Below are 18,125 nucleotides of genomic sequence, written 5' to 3'. Positions count from 1 at the left end.
GGCCACCATAGCAGGAGCATTGCTGCAGCTGGTCCAAAACCAGTCTGACACACACACAGGACAAGAGGCCCCCACTACAGCACCGAACACCCCCATGAAAATACACCATCAGCAGAAACATCCCAGGAACAAACCTCAAAGGAAACCCAAGGGCCTACCATGTCATCCCTGAAGATCAACAGCAGGTTCCCAAACGGACCCTCAGGCAAGGATATGGCACTGGAACCCCAGCAAAGAACAAGGCCCCCTTCAAGCTGTAACTCAGCAACAATCTGCACAGCAACATCTCACTCAGTCAGCCACCACACATTGCTAAGAGGCAATATGAACTAATGTAAGAAAAGATGGACCCATCATTAGTACCAACAAGGGTGCCACCATGTTAGTCTTGAGGACACCCACCCCATACGACTTGCCATCACTGTAAATAGCACTATTCACTCACTTCAACCAATAAAACACATATCAAACCTGTAACACTGTTCCCTGTGTTAAATTGTGAACAAAGTGAAGTATGGGTGCAAGTGGCTGATAACTACTTTATTGTGAAATCTGTGCATGAAGGGAGTCATGTGTGCCTAAATGTTGGCAATAAGTAAATGCAGAAAATTTCAATCTGTCCCATGTAGAAGTGAACCATGTTTCACCTATCATTATCAATCCCCCCTATATGACTGAGCACACTGCCAGTATGTGTCACAAACCCCAATGTCAGGCCCAAGTTCCACACAGTTGCTGGAAGTAGAGTTGTATCAGTGGGGTCCTGGAATTGACATCTTCCCCTTCCTCATCATCACCATCACTCTCCTCCCCTCTCTGAGGTAGCTGGTCAGGACATACAGCACCCTCCACCTCCAAGAGGGGGATAGAATGTCTCACTGCCACGTTGTGCAGCATGCAGCAGGCCACCACTATTCTACACACCTTTTCAGGCCCATAGGCCAGGGAACCCCCAGAGATATGTAGACAACAAAATCTAGCCTTCAGGAGACCTATAGTTTGCTCTATCACCCTCCTAGTACGTCCATGGCCCTCATTGTAATTCCTCTCTGCATCCGTCCTGGGATACCTCACTGGTGTCAGGAGCCAACGCAAGTTTTGATAGCCAGAATCACCTATAAAAAGGTGCAATACAGAGTCGTCATTGTTATGCCCCTTAGTTAGACAGCCTGGCTGTCTACTTTGTGTCAGTTAGTGACAGGCACACTTACTTATGATCCACCCTCTGTCCTCTTGGAGTTGTTCCATCCTGTGTGGCACACTACTGTTCCTCAACACAAAGGAATCATGGACTGAACCTGGAAACATGGCATTCACAAGTGAGATGTACTGGTGTGCAGTACATACCAATTGGATGCTCAAGAGTGAAAGTTCTTTCTGTTTCTGTACACCTGTTCACTCACTCTGGGGGGGATGATCGGTATGTGGGTGCCATCGATGGCACCTATAACATGGGGTATGTTGGCAAAGGCATAGAATTCCGACTTGATGGCAGGGAGGTCAGTACTTTGGGGAAACCTGACATAGGACTGCAGGTGTCATACAAATGCATTCAGAAATCGTGTCAGTGCCATGCTGAACATTGGCTGTGAAAATCCAGCACCCATGCCCACTGTCACTTGAAATGAGCCTGTGGCCAGGAAATGGAGTGCGGAGAGCACCTGAACTTCAGTAGGGATGGCATGCTGATTACGATTTCCGGGAGTTAGTGCAGGATCCAGTAAAGCACAACGTTCCTGAATTGTTGCACGTGTGAGTCTTTAACTGATTATGATCTGACGGTCCACCATGGTCCTCCGTTTCCACAAGTGGTCTGTACACCGATGGTGCCCTTCGTTGCCACAAGGGTCGGTTTCTACGAGGGGTTTCAAAAGTTGTGATGAAGACACATACATAGGCACACATTTCATCATTTGTGCATTGCATAGTGCATTGTAGTGACTCAACATTGACTGCTTCCTGACAGATCTACATCTACATCACAATGAGGGAACAGAGGCCCATATTTATACTTTTTGACGCAAAACTGCGCTAACGCAGTTTTGCGCCAAAAAAATTAGCGCCGGCTAACGCCATTCTGAAGCACCATGCTGGAGCCGTATTTATTGAATGGCGTTAGCCGGCGTTAGCCGACCGGCGCTGCCTGGTGTGCATGAAAAAAAAACACGTACATTAGGCAGCGCCGGCGTAGGGAAAAATGGCGTTTGGGCGTCCAAAAATGGGGCAAGTCAGGCTGAGGCCAAAAAATCGTCTTAACCCGATTTGGGCCATTTATTTTTGGCGCCCTGATGCCATTAACATGACTCCTGTCTTAGCAAAGACAAGAGTCATGCCCCCTTGCCCAATGGCCATGCCCAGGGGACTTCTGTCCCCTGGGCATGGTCATTGGGCATAGTGGCATGTAGGGGGGCACAAATCAGGCCCCCCTATGCCAATTTTATTTTTACAAAAAATACTTACCACAACTTACCTTTTCTTCCCTGGGATGGGTCCCTCCATCCTTGGGTGTCCTCCTGGGGTGGGCAAGGGTGGCAGGGGGTGTCCCTGGGGGCTTGGGAGGGCACCTCTGGGCTCATTCTGAGCCCACAGGTCCCTTAACGCCTGCCCTGACCCAGGCGCTAAAATCCGGCGCAAATGCGGGTTTTTTAGTCCCGCCCACTCCCGGGAGTCATTTTTGCCCGGGAGTATAAATACAACGCATATGCATCGCAGTGATTTTTTAAGACGGGAACGCCTACCTTGCATATCATTAACGCAAGGAAGGTGTTCACACAAAAAATGACGCTAGCTCCATGAACTTTGGCGCTAGACGCGTCTAACGCCAAAGTATAAATATGGAGTTAGTTTTGCGTCGATTTTGCGTCTAAAAAAACGACGCAAATTCGGCGCAAACGGAGTATAAATATGCCCCAGAGTATTTAATGTGTGGTATATTGCGGAATGGACCGCCGTTCACACAGCCATTGGTTAACATGGTGCCAATGGGGAATCCTGACGTATCATGATCGCCACCGGCAGTGACGGTGCACACCGCCGCGGAACATAGGTGATTTCGTCATTGATTCTTCACTAGACTCCCTGATCTTGTGCAGACAAGTACTCCACTGTGTGTACTGCTGTGGCCTGCCTCTGGCAATGGATGTGGCTCATGTTGCAGGGGAAAGGGCCCCAGCCTTCACCCAGGAGGAACTGGAGAGGCTAGTGGACGGGGTCCTGCCCCTGTATGCAAAACTGTACGGAGGGCCAGAGGTACAGGTGAGTATGGGTTTGGGGGGCACTGCTTGGGTGTAATGGATGGTGTTGAATGGACATATGTGTGCACCTCTGAGCATGCATGGGCCGTGGTGCATAGCATGCTGCATGCATATGGCCTGTAAGTCTGAGAGTACTGTCTGTCCCATAGTGGACAATTAGCCAGCTGTACCTATCTTGCAAGTGCCTGACCTCTGTGTTCTATATCTATGTCACCCTTTTAGGTCAGCGCCCACAAGAAGAGGGCACTTTGGCATGCCATCATCAAGGAGGTGCGGACTCTGGGGGTCTACAACTGGCGGAGCACCCACTGCAGAAACAGGTGGGAGGACCTGCGGAGCTGGGCGCGTAAGATCTGTGAAGGCCAGCTGGGGAAGTCCTCCCAACGTGGGAGGGGTGCCCGTTGGGCACTGACCCCCCTCATGAGACGTATCCTGGCAGTGGCATACCCAGACCTGAATGGGCGCTTGAAGGCTGCACAGCAGTCACAAGGAGGTGAGTACTCATTTCACAAACTTCAGTCTGGAAGGATGTCTGTGTGTGCATTAGGGTTCATGCTGCTTAGAGGCAGGGACTCCGACTGGTGTCCATCTGCTTTTTATTCCCCAAAGGGTGTAGGGGTGTCTTTGTCAGGTCTCCCACACGTCACCTTCCTAGGTAGTCCAGGGGATGGGTGTAGAGCAGTATTCTCGTCAGTAGTCAGAAGCATAGCCATGGGTATAGTGAACGTGCTGCCTGTTGGGTGTGTCTTCTGGGTGGGTATATGTCTGGCCATTATGTACCTCCATTCAGCTATTTATAATTGTCTCTCCTGTTTTGTCTCCCCATCCCTGTTCTCTTGTGTTGGTTTGGTACAGCAGCAACATCTGGTGAGGGAGCTGAGGCACCGGCAAGTGGGGAACCAGCGGCCCACGGATCCTCGGAGGCAGAGATATCCAAAGCCCAGGGCACCAGTGGGTGGTAGGGCGAGGGGAGTTCAAAGGGGTTTTTTACATTTTTTTTAGGCAACTACCACAGGAGGTAGTGACTCCGAGAGCTCCTCTGATGGAGTTTCCCCAGAGGTGGCAGACCCTAGTGGCCACACCACTACAGTGAAATCTTCCGCCACCACCCATTCCATCACCGCCCTCCCTTCTGCTCCCCACTGAGTTGCCTGTGCCCGCTCATCCAGAAAGGTGGGCATCTCCTTTGCCCCAGGCATCTCCTCCCCTGCCCCAGTCAGCCCTGCTGCCCTCACAGAGGAGGCTATTGACCTCCTGAGAACCATCTCTGTAGGGCAGACAACCATTGTCAATGCCATCCAGGGGCTAGCATCAGAGGTGCAGCAGACAAATGCCTCTCTTGATGGCATTCACGGTGCTGTGTCTGCCCTACAGAGATCTTTTCAGGTTCTGCCCTCCTCTTGCACGGCAGCCAGTTTCCCTGGCCATTCAGTCCCCCCTCCAACCTCTTCTACCCCTTCCAGCACTCCACTCCTTTCACCTGTGCAAGGCACACATTCAGACGTGCAGTCAAGCACATCAACACACAAGAAGCACACTTCTAAACACAAGCACCACACCTCCCACCACAAGCATTCACACAACCAACAGACACATGCACACACAACAACATCCACTTCCTCCAGTGTACCCACCTCTTCCACCTCCCTGTCTGTCCCCTCTACATCCACACCCTCATGCACTGCACCTTCAGTCACTGTTGCTGCACCTCTTACTGCACTCACCACAATAGCAGACATCCATACATGCACCCCATGCACCACACCTGCACTCACCACAACTACTGTAGTTGAAACATGCAGCACACTCACCAGACTTGCAGACACCCACACAACATACATCCACACTAGCTGCCTGTCTTCTCCCACTGTGTCCACCCCCTCTCCAAAAACAGACAAACGCACCAAGATACCCACCTATCACACAACCACCACACCATGGCATACTGTCCAGTCACCTGCACCCACTACACGCACCCCTACACCACATACATCCACTGCCTCTGCCTCCACTCCCACGCCCTCATCCAGGACCATCCCAATTGCTATGAAGAAACTTTTCCTCTCCCGTGCTGACATCTTCCAACCCACTAGCCCACCCCGTCTTGTCCCCAAGCATGCTCATCTTCTTGCCCTTTCCACTCCTTCCACTTCACAGCCCACCCCTGTCCGCCCTTCACATTCCTGTGCCCCTTCCTTAGAGAAGAAAAACGCCAGGGCTGAGCCTAGGCCATCTGGCTCCACCCACTCAAAGAACCAGCCCACCCCACCTCCACCTTCCAAACAAAAGTCCAAGGCCCACCCCGTCGCAAATCACCACCCGGCGCGGAACGGACCGCTGTGTTCATAACGAGGGCCTATATGTCTTTCACCTGCACCTTACTTCTCTGTACAGCTTTATCCAACAACTGCAGGCAACATTGCTTCTTTTCTCTTGACAGTCTGATCTCCGTTTTTAAGGAATCCAACTCTACCCCCAAAAAAGTGATCACCTCTACTGTCCCCACTCTTTTCTTCTGGAGCAAAGGAAACCCTCAGCTCTTGCATCTAGTCCTTAAACAAATCCAACCTTTGTTGACATTCCTGGGTCTCAGCTCACCCAACCACAAAGAAATCATTAAAATAGTGAGTCATGTTATCACATCCTCACACTTGCACAAATGTTTTTTTGTAAAAATGAACTGAAAGCCTCGGACAAAGAACAAGAAGCAGAACAGCCGATTGGTAGGGCCTTCCCAACAAAAAAATCACCCTCAAACTAAATGCCCAACAACTTATAATCTACTGGATGGACTGGCAAAAGGAGGAAGGCTGACTATATGTCACACTTCACCAACAATGCTCCCGGACCCAGCTTGTTTACTAGCCTCATTGCTGTGTCTACTGACGCATAATGTACCCAGCTCCAAACCTCAGGAATAAAATAATTTATTGACAGACCCTGGGGCCATGACAACTGGTGGATCAAGCAAAATTCTGGAGGTTCCTTCTTAGGCACCACACCAATTGGTGAAACCCTCAAAGTCTCCAAAGTTCAATCCTTAAAACGTCCCACCATTCTCCCTTCATGCACTTCTTTCATCAACTTGTTCCATACAAATTTCTCCTGCCGCTTTACAGACCTGGGATTTTCCACCCATTGCCGTCTACGAGGGCCGTCATAACAGAAGCAAAATCCCAACAACTCTTGCTCAGCTGCTGAACCCAAAATGTCCAGCCAATGATTTAACTTGTCATTCTTAACCAAAGTATGAGCCCTTTCACATAACCTGGTGACTCCGTTGCCCTCTCCTGCGATCACTAGGGCCCGTCCACTGTCCACCTTATTGGGCAATACCTCTAGCCTGTGGTCCACACTGGCTAAGCATATGCCTCCATCCACATTTTGAGCCTTGATGCTTGTACTCACAAATATCTCACAAACACTGTTACCTCATATAGGACCAACCTGTCCCTGATGTTCCTGCCTGCCTCCTACCCACTGTCCCCACTCCAGCTGAGGTAGGGTGTCCATTTAAGGGCTTATAAATCAGGCAGCACGAGAGCTCATATTCCTCCACCTTAGAGCCCTCCTCAGCCCTGAGTGGGCTCTGTGCAGCAGCTTAAGAAGCACTACGTAGTCCCCTTTGTATGTTCGTTCTTTGGTCATCATAAAATACACCCCAATGGCTTCATAGTTCCCATGTAGGGAAGCTTGTTCTTCCGTTTGTCCTTACTGTCTTTTTAGTCCCTTCCTGCTTGTCCTCCCCAGAATCATTCTGTGCTACCTTATGTATCTCACTCACTTCAGCTCTGCCTTTGGCCTCCCCCCACCTCTATGCCTGTAACCTGATCTTGTACATACTTACCCTTCTGAAAACAAATACCCTGCTTCCCCACTGATTGTTTATTCCCTATTGTCGCTTGTACCCCAATTTCCATCCTTCACCCACTTTTCTTCCTGGGTTTTCTCACCTGGTGTCAGTGTTAGGACCCACACTAAAGCCGACTGACGTGGCGCAGTACTTTCAAATTACTGGCCACTCACTTTGTTGTGAGATTTCTTACTTTAGTCAACCTCCGCACATTATACAGAAGACTCATTATTGTGAGATGATGAGGTTGCCGGCCTATGGATTTGTTCTCAGGTATGTCTGTTTCCTTCACTTGAGTACTCTGGGGTTCACTTTTCTTTTCTTTTTGGTAATCTTTACACCGGGAGCCTCATTGTAGATAGACTGTTTATAACTAGCATAACACAACTATGCCAGTTTTGGGGATGCACACAGTTTTGACTATGATTGCTTTCTGAGTTGGATGCATTTTGACACAATGGCATGCTGATTATTCATGTTTACTAAATATTACAATGCAGTTCATGGCACTTTTATTTTTGGATTCCTTCATGTAGGTGTCACTGAGATATCTGGGGGTCACTGGTTGCTGGACCGTATAACCTATTATCATAGCTCTGACATTTATCACAGATGTTTGATTTATCACAGATATTTGATTGATCCAGATGCATGGGTAGCATGTACACATTGTGGGAAATATTTATTCTGTCATTTTTAGACCGGAACATTGTTCTCTGGAACTGACTTTGAGTTTTGTTATTTTTCCTCTCAGTTATCCATGATGAAGGTTTTATACTCAATATGCATTGGGTTTTGTTTTAATAACATATTTTGTTTCGCATTCAAGTGGAGACATGTTTTGAAAAATGGAGCTCATGTGTGCCTCATTATATGGACTGATATTTTGAATTAATATTTCATTTTATTTCTGTGAATAAAACATCTTAACAATTTGTCAAATTGTCTACAAGGAGAAATTTGATTGAACCATTTTATTTACTGTGTGAGCCTTCAGGTATTTCGGAGTACATTCTGGGACTAGTATACCAGTGTTGGTGTACTAGCCTTCATATTAATTTATACAGGAATACTGCCAGTATTCGTTCCAAAACTGCACACAATATAATTATTAATAGGCAATTAAGCGACAAAAGTACTAGAAACTGTTTCCTTGAGTGCATGGCACCACCATTCAAATAAAATATACTTTTCACAATCCCTAAACCTTCCTATTTAAGACATATGTCACTGTGAGGCAGGCTCTTAAGGCTCATATGGCATGGTGCATTGTATTTAAAAAGTAGGACACCTGCATTTAATTTACATATCCTTTTTAATTTTTTTTTTTACTGTTCCAAGGCCTGTTCCTCCAACAGGATAACATCAGGTTACCCTATTACACTTAATAAGTGATAACTTATATTTGGGAGCAGGTTGGAAAATTATATTTGCTCTCAAGTGAATTGTAATTTAAACTCCTCTTCTGTAGAAAAGTAGGATTTTAGTCACAGATCTGAAAATCCCACCTTTAGGGAGTTGACATGTTCTTGTCCTCAAGATTTGGTGACTGCTGGCAGGGTCATGGGTCTCATTACTTTGAATAGCTTAGAGCTTAGGTGCTGAACTTTGGCTATTCCTCCCAGAAAGTGAGACAAAGGGAGACTAGATGTTGGCAGGAAGGGCCATCCTCTGAGGGTGTTGGATAGGAGCTTTTGCATGTCCCACTTACATTTCAATGGGCAGGTAGTATAGGAAGTCAGTGCACTTAAAAGGCTGCCACTAGGTATAAATATTGGACCTCCTTAACCACTCATCAGATAACTACTTGACCCGTAGAAGACTCAGAAGATCTGCCCTGCTGCTCTGCTGCCCTGCTTTTGGAAGGACTGCCCTGTTGCCTTGCTGCCTGAAGAAGGAAACTAGGACCTGCTCCTTGAAGTGAGTGACTCCACAGGCAACTTGTCTGACCTATGTGATCTACAGGTACATAGAAAGCTCTAGCTATCTGTCCTGAATTTACCCACCTCCACGGAACTGCAACTGGACTTGCCTGATCCACCTCCACGGAACTGGAACTGGACCTGCCTGATCCCTGCTGGCCTCTGGTAGAGTGAGCCCCCCTCCAAGAGATCTTTCCCCAAGGGCTGGATCCTTGGCTGGCATCAAAGTAAAGAAAGGTGAAATCTTGAAGTTTCTGGGGTCTTCATGACCGCAAACAGGCCATTTCACAATAAGACTTTACAGCTAGTGACAACCGCCAACTTGAAACTCCAGCGAATCCAACTCTTTGTGTTACTACAACCACCGGAGGTGACCAGCAGTAAGAGATCTGCACTTCATGCTACAGCAGTGACAACTACAGTGAACACCAATGTGAAACTTCAGCAATGACTATCAGCCACACCCGACCGGATAATTGTGCTACAGTGACAATCATCTGAGATGCCAGGTCTGCTCTTTATGCAACAGCAAAAAACATTTGAAATGCTCCCCTTGCTCCTTGGAACCTCTGCTCCATCGCTGTTAGGATGAACTTTTGACCTTTCCCTGATCTAGCATGTGTTTTGTGCTTCTAGGCTCTATATTCACCTAAAACTTTGCTGTTCAACAGGGCAGATTCTACTAATTGGATTTTTGTCATTCTGGTATTTTATTTATTAAAACTCACTCTACTTTTCTAAATTGGTTTGCATTTTCATGTTGTTTCCCTTTACCCTGTTTGTATGCCAGTTAAATAGTTAGCATTTTGCCTCTAAGTTAAGCCTGACCAGAGGGTTAAACACAGGCAAATCTAGTGACGTTTGTGTTTCACCCTGACAAGGATTGTGGTTCTTGTCTGAGTAGGGCTTCCACCGCCCTCAACAATTAACCCAATGTTGTACACACATAAATAATGTGCTTTATTTTCTTGTTTCAGCAAACATATTCCTGTCTACATGAGGCCATCAGGTGTACATGACTGCAGTCAATTGGCTCTAGGATGTCATGAAAAGCAGCTGTAGTATATATGTTAGCTTTACTGGCATTAGGTGAGTAAGTGCCCAAGGGGAAAAAGTTGGCCAACAAATGCCACACACCTGTTGCTAAAAATGGGGTCTTTGTTTGGCAGTCAGATTACCCCCTGTCCAAGCAAGGACCCACACTGTAGTCAGGGTAAAGGAGAATCACCCTTATTTAACTCCCGCTCTCCCCCTTGGTAGCTTGGCACAAGCAAGTAGGCTGAAGAAGCAATGTATAAAGTATTTGTCCCAACACACACACAGTAACTCAGTGAAAACACTACAAAATAACACAACACGGGTTTAGAAAAATAGGTTATATTTATCTAAACAAAACAAGACCAAAATGAAAAATATCCACCATACATAAGTCAAGTTATGAATTTTCAAAAGTGTAAGAGGCTTAATCACTAGAAAACAGTGAGAAGGCGGTTAGCGATCAAAAGTACCTGGGTAGCATCAAAATAAAGCCGCACAGATGAGTGGGTGTCAATAAAGGCCAGCGATGCATCAATTTCTTACTCACAATGGAGACCGTGCGTCATTCCTCCTCTGGTCAGGTCAGTGTGCGTTGTTTCTTCTTTCCCGCAAGAGAGCGATTCGTCGATCTGGAGAGGCACCTCTGCTGCGTTGAAAATCTGATCGCACGGTATCATAAAACCTCGATGCATGGGGTTTGCGTCATTATCAGCCTCTGTTAGTGGGCGTTGTGCATCGATTCTCTAGCTGCGTTGCGTCGATCTTCCAGCCACGATGCAGGTGGAGCATTGATTTCAGCCATGAAGCCGATGGCTTGTCATTTATCAGCTGCGTCACGGAAGGTACATCGAAAATTTCCCTGCACAGCGGTTCTGTGTGAGATTTTCAGTTCTTGTCTGCCAAATTTAACTTTCATGAACTGATTATGGCACCACTTGGCAGGACAGGAGTCTCAGCAGAGAGTCCAGGCACTAGCAGGGGAAGACTATGATGGCCCTGGGACTTCAACAACAGGAGGCAAGCTCAGTTCGAGCCCTGGGAGATTCTTCTCAATTAGGAATGTACCACAAAGTCCGGTCTTTGTCCCCTTTCACAGGCAGAAGCAGCAACTGCAGTATAGCCCAACAAAGCACAGGCAGGGGCAGCACTCATCAGCTCTTCAGCTCTACTCCTTGGCAGAGGTTCTTCTTGATTCCAGAAGTGATCTACTTTTCAGGGATTTTGGGGGCTCTTCTTATACCCCTACTTCAAAGTGAAGTCTCTGTTGTTTTCAAGATCCTGCCTTGCCCAGGCCAGGCCCCAGACACATACCAGGGGGTTGGAGACTGCATTGTGTGAAGGCAGGCAGAGCCCTTTCAGGTGTGAGTGACCACTCCTCCCCTCCCTATCAGCACAGATGGCTCATCAGGATATACAGGTTACACCCCATCTCCCATTGTGTTGCTGTCTAGAGAGATATGCAAACAACCCAATTGTCAAACCTACCCAGGCAGGGAAATCACAAACAAGCAGTGATAGATTGGCTTAAGCAAGAAAATGTTTGCATTCTAAAAGTGGCATTTTCAAACACACAATCTAAAAAACAAATTTACCAAAAAATGTGTTTTTAAATTGTGACTTCAGAGAACCCAAACTCCATATGTCTATCTGTCCCCAAAGGGAATCTGCCCTTTAATAATATTTAAAGCAGCCCCCATATTAACCCATGAGAGAGATAAGACTTGCAACAGTGAAAATCAAATTTGGCAGTATTTCACATGTAAAACACAAAAGTACCTGTCCCACCCTTTACATACACTGCACCCTGCCCATGGTGCTACCTAGGGCCTACCTTAAGGGTGCCTTACATGTATAAAAAGGAAAGGTTTATGCCTGGCAGGTACACTGGCCAAGTCGAATTGGCTGTTTAAAACTGCTCACACAGACACTGCAGCGGCGGTCTGAGCCATGTTTACAGGGCTACTAATGTGGTTGGGAACCAGTGCAGCAGCCCCACTAGTAGTATTTGATTTACAGGCCCTGGGCACCTCTAGTGCACTGTATGCACTGTATGAGGGAGTTACTAGTAAATAAATCCAATATTGTATTGTATTGTTATTAATTAATATTTACATAGCACTTACTACCCCTGACGATGCGTCAAATCGCTTTTCGGCTAGCAGCACGCTACTCCGGAACCCAAAAGGAATTACTGGTGGATTAGTATAGGGAAATATGAGTACAGTTTTAGTATTATTATGAGTTAATTTGAGCCGAGGATATGTGAGTTTCTTAGTTGGATTGACTGGAGTAAAGGAGGGGTGGAGGAGGGGAAGAATAGAGAAGTGTTAATTTGGAGTTTATAGTAATAGAATTTAGGCTTGAGATAAGTAAACAGGGGATAGAGGAGGGAAGGGTCTGTGGAAAGGGTTAGGGAGATTATAGTAGCAGGAGGGTTTTGGATGAGTTAAAGGTGAGATAAATGAAGGACAATTTAGTAGGGTTGTTTGGGAGATCATGGTAGTAAACTGAGGTTTGGGTGAGTTAGATGTGGAAGAGGAGGGAAGAACTTAGGCAGGGTTATTTAGGAGATGAAAGTAATAGAATAGATTTGGGATGAGCCAGAGTGGGAATGGAGGATAGATTGATAGAGACATGACATGTGGTTATGGGTAGACAAAATAAAGCCTAATAGAGAGTAAAAATAAAAATACAATTATTTATAATTTATATATATATATATATATATATATACACACACACATTTTTATCATTATTTTTATTTAATTTATTTATCCTTTATTATTATTATTATTATTATTATTATTATTATTATTATTATTATTATTATTATTATTTTATATATATATATATATATACATATATATGTTTTGAGATTTATTTAGAATTTGAATTTTTTTCTCTAGTACAGTAGGACTAGAGTAATAAATATATAGATATAATAGTGGGTACAATATGAGAAGAAAAGTAGTATTGTATAAACACAGACTTTCAAGATTTTTTAATATTTGAAGTTAATTAATAAGTGTACTTTTCTAACATTAATTTATCTTTACTCAATTTTTGAATAGCAAAATACCTATGATAATAAACATTTGATCAGTGTGATATAAAATGAGAGCAGGGATTCATAAGTATCTAATATAACAACTTATTTAGTAGCTATGCAATGACCTATGAACATGTTAAGCATAGAATAAGATACAAACACACACACATATATATATATATATATATATATATATATATATATATATATATATATATATAATTCGAAACCAAGTCCCGGAATGCAGGTGCTCCACACAGCGGTCCTGGATGGGTTCCGAGAGACCCTAATATAACCTTAGACACTCCTTCAAATATCAGGAGAACCAGGACACCTCCAATATGAAAATTCAATTTATTTCAGCACAAAATCCAACGCGTTTCGGCAACAGCCTTACCCATGAGTAAGGCTGTTGCCGAAACACGTTGGATTTTGTGCTGAAATAAATTGAATTTTCATATTGGAGGTGTCCTGGTTCTCCTGATATTTGAAGGAGTGTCTAAGGTTTTATATATATATATATATATATATATATATATATATATACACACACACACACATGAATACACAAACATATACACACATATATGTACATACACATACATATTTAAACTGTGAGTAAATATACATTAGTTAAACAGGTTTAACAGCGTATGGGTGTAGTTTATTGTTATGACATAGTACCAATACATATTTTCTAAAGAACGATATATATCTAGAATATACACATAATCAGATACAAAATATTTATCAACACAGGCATATGCAGTCCATAGCTGTTTGAATATGGTGGTTATGAAGGAAAGAGACAACTCTTGAGTAGTCTTCTGAATACAAAATAGTTATCTGTGGATCTTATAGTTGGGGGTAACGAATGCCATAGTTTGTCTCTTGAACAGAGAAGGATGTACCACCTATAGTGATACAAAGCAGCTTGAAGGTGCATCTTCTGGCAACAGGTAACCAGTGTAGTGCTCTCAAGGCAGGGGAGATGTGGGCTTGTGGCTTTACTTGTAATAGCAGCCTGGCGGCAGAGTTCTGAATACGTTGTAGTTTTTTCATAATCGATAGAGATGATCCATGGTAGAGGCCATTGGCATAATCCAGTTTGGATTGTACAAGCGAGATAGTAGCCTGCACCTTGTGTGTAAATTCGAGGTGGGGGAAGATGCGTTGCAGAGTCTTCAAGGTGATGAAGCTTGTTCATGCTAATTTGTCCACTTGGAGACCATGGTGATTCCAAGGTTTTTAGCTTCCTTGGATAATTGAGGAGGTGGTCCGAGATCGTCAGGCCAGGCGCACAGTGGGTCATAATTTTTCCATCACCACATATGAGTATTTCAGTTTTGGAGGCATTTAGTTTGAGATAGCTCCAAGTCATCCACTCATCAATGACTCTGAGGCAACTGAAGATTAGAGAGTTTTCAATGTTTTTGGGGCATTCTAAATTAAGCAGTATTTGTGTGTCATTGGCATAGTTGTAGCATGTGAGATGAAAATCATTGATCAGTTCTGGTAATGATATCATGTAGGTGTTGAAAAGCAAAGGTAAAATGATTGACCCTTTGGGGACCCCTGCTTTTGTGAGGTAGGGTTTGGATGTGAAGGGGGTAGAATAGATGATATTAGTTATTTTTTGAAGGTAGGATGTAATCCAGTTGAGAGCGGTCCCTTCTATGCCAGCTTCATGGATTCTTTGAATTAGGGTGTCATGGTCAAACATATCAAAGGCAGCCAAGTGGTCAAAGAGAAGTAGTGTAGCAACTCCATTCCAGTCAACTGTGTTTTTAAGATCATCCCAGATTGCTATGAGTGCCAATTCAGTGCTTCTTCTTGGGTGGAATCCAGTTTGGTAGTCTGAAAGTATATGCCAATCATGGAATTACATAAACATTTTACATTGGAACACTTGCACTTTAGCACTGGATAGCAGTTGTAAAGTGCCTGAAGTAACAAAAACAGCAAAAACAGAGTCCAGCATACATCAACAACCTGGGAAACATGTGTTCCCCCCCCAGCTGAAGTGGGGTGCAACTACCCAACCTCATGGCCTCATGGGAGTTCTCATCACTAAGGCCGAAGAATCTGGGCAGACCATCAGCATTGATGTGTTCTGTACCAGGGCGTGTTCCACTATAAAGTCCATCCCCTGTAGGGAAATGGACCACCTCAACAGTTTTGGATTCTTATCCCTCGTCTGCATTAACCATCTTAGGGGCCTGTGGTCTGTCTGAAACCTGGAAGTGAGTCCCAAACAAAAAGGGCCTTAGCTTCTTCACAGCAAAAGCTTAATACTCAATCCCACTCCACCTACATTCCCTGGGAAGTAACCTCCTGCTAATGAAGGCTACAGGTTGACCTAGGCCCTCCTCATTAAGCTGTGAGAGTAAGGCTCCTATACCATGCTCTGATGCATCTGTTTAGACAACAAATTCATTGGAGTAGTCAGGTGCCTTCAGCACAGGTTTTGTACACATGGCAGCCTTCAGGGGATCAAAGAGGTCTGGCAAGCCTCTGTCTAGATCACCTTCTTAGGTTGCTTCTTGGAAGTCAATTCATTCAAGGGGACAACAATTGTGCCATGTCCCTTGACAAACCTCCTATATTAGCCAGTGAGGCCTAAAAAGGCTCTCATCTCAGTCTGGGTCTTGGGAGGCTCCCAAGTCAGAAAGGTGTAAATGTTTGGCCGAAGGGGCGCCACCTGGCCACTTCCCACCTGGTGTCCCAAATACACCACTGAACCCTGCCCTATTTGGCACTTGCTTGCCTTAATAGTGAGGCCTGCCTTTTGTAGGCCCTCCAACACTCTGTAGAGGTGCTTCAAGTGTTCATCCCAAGTGGAAGTTAACACTGCAATGTTATCCAGGTATGCTGCACTGAAGTCATCCAGCCCAGTCAACTACTGGTTGTCCAATCTTTAGAATGGGGCCGGTTCATTTTTCATCCCAAATGGCATCACTGTAAACTGGAAGAGTCCATCTGTGGTAGAAAATGCTGACCTCTCCTTGTCTCCCTCAGTTAAGGCAATCTGGCAATACACAGATGTCAAATCAAACGTGCTGAGGTATTTGGCAGCTCCCAAACGATCTAGGAGCTCATCAGCTCAGGGGATGGGGTGCACGTCAGTTTTAATGGCTGCATTGAGACCCAAGTAGTCCACACAGAACTGGAGTTCTGGGGTGGCACCAGGAGCAGCAGCCTTTGGGACCAAGTCCACAAGGCTGGCCCAAGGACTGCTAGAAAACTTAATCACCCCTAGGGCTGTCATCTTAGACACCTCATCTTTGATGCTAGCCCTGATCTTATCAGTCACCCTGTAAACCTTCTGTTTAATGGGTAGACTGCTCTCTGTGTCCACATCATGTGTATACAAGTGTGTGACCCCTGGGATCAGGGAGAACAGGGAGGTAAACTGACCCAATACCTGGCGACAGTCCAATGCTGTTCTGAGGTCAGGGAGGGGGAGAGGTTCAATGCCTCCATAGACCCATCTTTCTCTCCAGCAGACAGACGGTCAGAAAGAGGCTTGCTCTCTTCCTCCACCCCATCATCTGTTGCTAGGAGCATGGACAATTCAGTCTGCTCAAAGTGTTGTTTGAGACGGTTCACATGCAGGACCATTAAGGGGTTCCTGGCAGTCCGCAAGTCCACCAGGTAGGTGACTTCACTCTTGAGCTCCATCACCTCAAATGGCCCAGTCTACTTGTCCTGGAGTGCCCTATGCTCCACTGGCGCCATCACCCACACTTTTTGCCCAGGCTGAAACTCGACTAGAGTGGCATTCTGGTCTACCACCATTTCATATCTGCCTGGCTTGCTTCCAGGTTCTTTTGTGAAAGAGCTCAGAAGCGGACAGTCTGGTTTCTGAAGTCCAGCATGTAAGTTAATACATCCTGGGGAGGTTTACTGGGGCTTTCTCTAAGCCCTCCTTCACCAGACTCAGGGGTCCCCTGACAGGGTGGCCATGCAGTAACTCAAAAGGACTAAATCCAAGCCCTTTTTGAGGCACCTCCCTGTAGGTGAACCGAAGGCATGGCAAGAGGATGTCCCACTTCCGCCTCAAGGGCTCTGACAGGCCCATGATCATGCCTTTCAAGGTGCGGTAGAACCTTTCAACCAGACCATAGCTTTGGGGGTGGTAAAGAGTGTTAAACTTGTATGTTTCCCCACACTCTTGCCACAGAGACTTCAAATAAGTAGATATGAAGTCGGTACCCCTATCAGATACTACTTCCTTGAGGAACCCCATGCAGGTAAAAACCCCCATCACTTCACAACCCACCACAGGGGAATTGATTGACCTTAGAGGAATGGCTTCTGGGTACTGGGTTCCACCATGACCAGGATGAACCTGTTGCCTATGGCTGTCTTGGGATCAAGAGGCCCCACAATTTCAATACTGACCCTTTCAAAGGGAGAAATGACCACTGGAAAAGCTTGGAGGGGAGCCGTTCATTCTCCCCCACTCTTGCCACTTGCCTGACAAGTCTGGCAAGACCTTCAATGAACATCTGAGTGCCTGTGCTTTAGGGGCCAGTAAAAGTGGATGACAAGCCGTTCAGAGGTCTTGTAATGTCCCAAATGTTCAGCTAAATGCAGATCATGAGCCAGACCCAGTAGGAAGGCTCTGAAGCACTGGGGCACTACCCGCACATCGGCTGACCCAGGCTCTGCAACCTTAGGCTCACTATACAGGAGGCCGTCCTCCCAATAAATCAGATAAGATCCTGACTCCTTGCCAGCCACCTGGTCTGCAGCCTGCTGCCGCAAACCCACTAGAGTAGGGCATGCCCTCTGTGCCTCATACAATGCCTCCCTGGTGGGTCCCCCTTCCTGCTGCCACTGTGACAGCTCAGGGACCTCCTCCAGCTCAGCTATCTATTCCCCTGTAGGATCTGGGGCTTAAACCTCAGGCTCAGCCTCGTCCCGGACCATGGGAACTTCTGGGGTTGGTTTCCTGCACCCCCTGCCCTTCCTCTTTGTGGCTGTCCCCTGGGCCACTGTTTCAG

The sequence above is a fragment of the Pleurodeles waltl genome, chromosome 2_1 (genome assembly GCF_031143425.1).
Source record: "Pleurodeles waltl isolate 20211129_DDA chromosome 2_1, aPleWal1.hap1.20221129, whole genome shotgun sequence".
Taxonomy (NCBI): domain Eukaryota; kingdom Metazoa; phylum Chordata; class Amphibia; order Caudata; family Salamandridae; genus Pleurodeles; species Pleurodeles waltl.
Note: the sequence above shows the minus strand (reverse complement) of the source record.